General features: G+C 31.8%; 1 protein-coding gene across 1 annotated transcript in view; it reads right to left on the bottom strand.

Moving 5' to 3' along the window:
* MAGI2 (membrane associated guanylate kinase, WW and PDZ domain containing 2) overlaps nt 1–4198 on the bottom strand; it is a 1576038-nt gene that overhangs the window by 757229 nt on the left and 814611 nt on the right. The gene's annotated exons all lie outside the window — the stretch shown is intronic.

The following is a 4198-nucleotide window of genomic DNA, read 5'->3' as shown; positions in this document are numbered from 1 at the left end:
ATCTTTACAGGAATGGTATTGGTACACAATTTTTTAGAGCTAAGAAGCAGAGACATTCAAAGCCTTGTTGACTTGTATCTGTTGTCCTGCTGCTGCCTCAGAAGGAGGGCACCAGGAGTAAGACTTCTAGCATCTTCCTACCGAAGTTTTTAAAATACTTTTCCATCGTATTCTCACCGTATACTGCATGATATTTCTTTTCTTTTTTGGCACCATATAATCACTCAATTTTTGCAAGTTAATTCTCTAAGCAAGATGACTTTTTAAAAGCAAATTTAAGCTCAGCTGAATTAATGTTATTCATCTTACCTACTGTAGAAATGATTAAATGTAGCCTAACCCTCCTACTGTGGCAAAATTTAATATCCTTGGCTGCACTATAAATAAGGAGTGCATTAATTCTAAGTTACTATTGCTTCATATACATAGAGTTATATAGTTGAATTAATCAGTTGGTATGTGCCACAATTGCTTTTTTCCTTCATCCACAGGCAAAGGACAAATATATTAGTTTGCACAGGTTAAATGATACAAACTTTGCATTACTTTTCCCATGACTTTATTAACATACACATTTTAGCCAAGAGTGAAAGCTTTCTCTTTTTCCAAGCCCTTCTCATTACCACGCATATTGATCAAAAAAAAAAAGATTCTCAGTTTTCCAATAATTAGACTGATCAATAGTATTTCTTTTTGAAAGAGTTGTATTTTTTATGTCTACTTTAAAAGGCAACACCAACCATTCAGGAGGTGTTGAGTGATTTGATGTCCCCACTACTTTATTCTTCTTTTAGATTTGCTTTCATCTAGGTGAAATCGTGATCGAACCAAGATCACCTTTAGACGTGATACATAGAACAATCCAGCTCTAGAGATATCAATCCAGATCTAGCCTTTATCTTACAGCCACACAATCAAACTCTTATTTTTCTTTCATCATTCAATGCCTTGAAACAGTTTGCACAACTCCAATGTGTGCCATATGGATCATGCATTTTTAAATGCCATATCCCAAAGTTAAACTTTTGTCAACTGAATCTCCACTCTCTTTCTTTCATTTCTACTATCTTCTTCCTTTTCATGTCTTTAATATTTTGACATTTAACGTTTAATGCCTTTTAACATTTTTTTCATTTCATTCAGGGAGACTTTGGATGTTTGTCCTCTACATCACCGAGTTGATTTTCTGTGGTGTTGTCTGTCCTTTATTATAGTCATGGAAATTTAAACCTGTTATTTATTTGTGTGATAGTCTATGCTTATTGAGGCTTAAGCTATTTTTACTTCAGCCTGCCTCTCAGTCTGCTTTCTCATTTTGATAGTAAGCAGTATAAAATAGGTTTTAAATACTTTAAATTTTTGAGACTGAATGCCAAGATTTGATTTCTGGCTATGCCACTTATAATTTTTTCCCTCTTGGCCAAATTATTAAATTTCTAAAAGCCTCAGTTTTCTCATCTTTATATTAAAGTTCCTACTAGTTATTATTCAAGGGTTGTTATAAGCATTAAATGAGGTCATGAATCTATTATACTTTGCATAGTGTCTAATATATAATGATAACATAATTTATTGTATTACAAAACAATGTAGTTATTAGAATGTAATAATATAATAATACAAGAAAAGATTTGCTGTGAATATAAATAAACCTCTATCCTTATCTCATAGAGTAAATGTCTTTTTTAACCTCACTATAAAAATAAAATAGACTTTTTCTAAAATGCTCTGTCATTTCTTATAATGAATAATTTTGTGTGTTTTGCATTTTTTTAGGTCTCTAAAGTGCTATTTCTCTTCTTTTTACTATGTCTACATTGCCCTTCTCCTGTCCTCTCATCCTTACATGATGAATAATCCTTTTGAGACTATGAGATATACTAGCTAGAGGGAAAAAATCTATACCTGTCCATTCTTCCTCACAAGACTGTTGAAGGATTTCATCTTGTGTGCAAGTTCATTTCTTTAGGAAGTTTAGAGAAGGACCATTAAGAATTCACTATTAGCCTGCCTCTGTCAGTTTAGTCCAGAAATGCTTTCTATGACTGTCAAGTCCCTTTAAGTTTACCTTCAGAGAATCTTTAAAAAAAAAAGAAAAGTGCTTTGCATTACAGTGAAGTCAGGAAATTATTTTCATATTTCTAATAAGCCCTATTAGTGAAATCAAATGAGTTTGTCAAAACTGCACTGACAAAATAAAATCTTCTTTTGATAATATAATCTTCTTTTGATAATAGGGAGGTTGAGCCTCCCTAATCTGAAAATCTGAAATAGAAATGCTCCAATATCTTAAATTTTTTGAGTGCTGACATGACTCCTCCAGTGGAAAATTCCACACCTGACCTCATGTGATGTGTTGCAGTCAAAGCAAAGGCCCACAACAAAGAGTTTATTCAGCGTCCTTAAAAGAAAAAATATCCCCCAGCCCCTTTCTGCTGGTCATGCTACTGTGCTGCTTAGTTACCCCAAACACATTGTTTTTTCCACTGTACTAATGGCATGTCATATTTTTTTACTGTGAAGTACTGATATATGACTAAGTGTAAGAAAATTATTGCTTATTCGTAGCACATAAATTCAGAGTTAGGAATGATGGTGATGAAAATAATCATAGATTGTCCACATAGATGGTTGACAGTGACACTTTTGCTTTCTGATGGATCAGGTACACAAACTTTGATTCATGCACAAAATTATTTAAAATATTATATAAGCTAAGCATATAAGGTGTATATGAAACATAAATGAATTTCATGTTTAAACTTGGATCCCATCCCTATGATATCTCATTATATATATGCAAATATTCCAAAATCTGAAACAATTCTGGCCCTAAGCACTTTGGATAAGGGACACTCAATCTGTATATTGGGTTCATTTTTGTATTTGAAATCTTATTTTATATGTTCCTACTTCATTCAGCCACTGTGTATCAAGGTTCTTCATGTAATATAAAGTCAGTGTCTTGAGGCTTATTTTTAAAATAATACATAACGCTTTGGTATTTGTTTATTAAACTTCTTATCTTTTGCTTGAATGTCAAAAGACCCTCCATAATGAGGCCATAAAGATTAAAATCTCAACAAACCTGCAAAACAGTAAAATATCTACATAACTGTTACATCAAAATAAAGTTCAGAAAATTAGGCCACGTGGAAACAAAATAATACAAGTCGCCTGTTTGAGAAGAGAAACTATGAACTGAAAATTATGAATTTCTCTCTGAACAAAAAATTAATTTTAGTTAAATAGAAATTATGAAGCAAGTAACTTGGGCCTAAAATTATTTTATTTATATACTGTGCTATAAATTGCCTTCTCTTACTAAGAAAAAGTCAGACAATAAAGAATGTGTATGACTCAGTGAGCTAAGCAAAGAATCCATTTGTTTCGCTCCCTAACGAGGTTGACAGAACAGTTTCAAGTCGGATTTGACTATGCTCTGCTTCTATCACATTTCTATCACATTTGCCACTTAATGGAAAGAGAGATAAGGATTCTCTTGTTGATAAATTGTTTCACTCTCAAATCTGTGTTTGCCCATCTGAATTGTTATTAAACATGACTAGATGACTAGGATATTTGTGGAAAATCATAAAGCATGGTCAGTGTAGGAGATAGTTCACATATTGTATTTATTAATCAACTCAGATAAGAGTTAAATTAAATGAATTTAGAGGCTTCTTGATTATTCTCTTCCTGCCTAGAACTAAGTTCTTTATTTTTCAACTCCCCATGAAAACCTTAGGAAAATCCCTGGTGTTTGAGAGAAAGTCAAACTGCTAACTCCCATCTATTAAGGTTTTAATAAAAGTCCATCTGATAGTGTTCAAACCTGAAATACAATTTAAAACTTTGTTTCTTCTAGTCAATTCTGCTCTACCACTATGAATAAATCAGTGTAACTACTAATATATAATATATTGGTAGTTTTCTGTTTGATCAAATGATTAAAAATGTATAATTATTAGGATATATATGTCTAATTATTAAGATATATATTTCTAATGATGAAATAAACAAAAAATAAGATGATTATGAATTGAGATGTATTCACCCTAAAGACATATCACGAATTTGAAGCTTACCATTTCTTATCTTGCTTTTTTCTATATATTTCTATAATACCCTTCGACTTCTCTCAGACCCATTTAGTCAAATGAGCATGATTTTTATTTATGCAAATGAAAAACATGTT

This window comes from Propithecus coquereli, unplaced genomic scaffold, assembly GCF_000956105.1.
Source record: "Propithecus coquereli isolate 6110/MARCELLA unplaced genomic scaffold, Pcoq_1.0 Scaffold32, whole genome shotgun sequence".
NCBI classification, from domain to species: Eukaryota; Metazoa; Chordata; class Mammalia; order Primates; family Indriidae; genus Propithecus; species Propithecus coquereli.
This window is presented reverse-complemented; position numbering and strand designations above follow the sequence as displayed.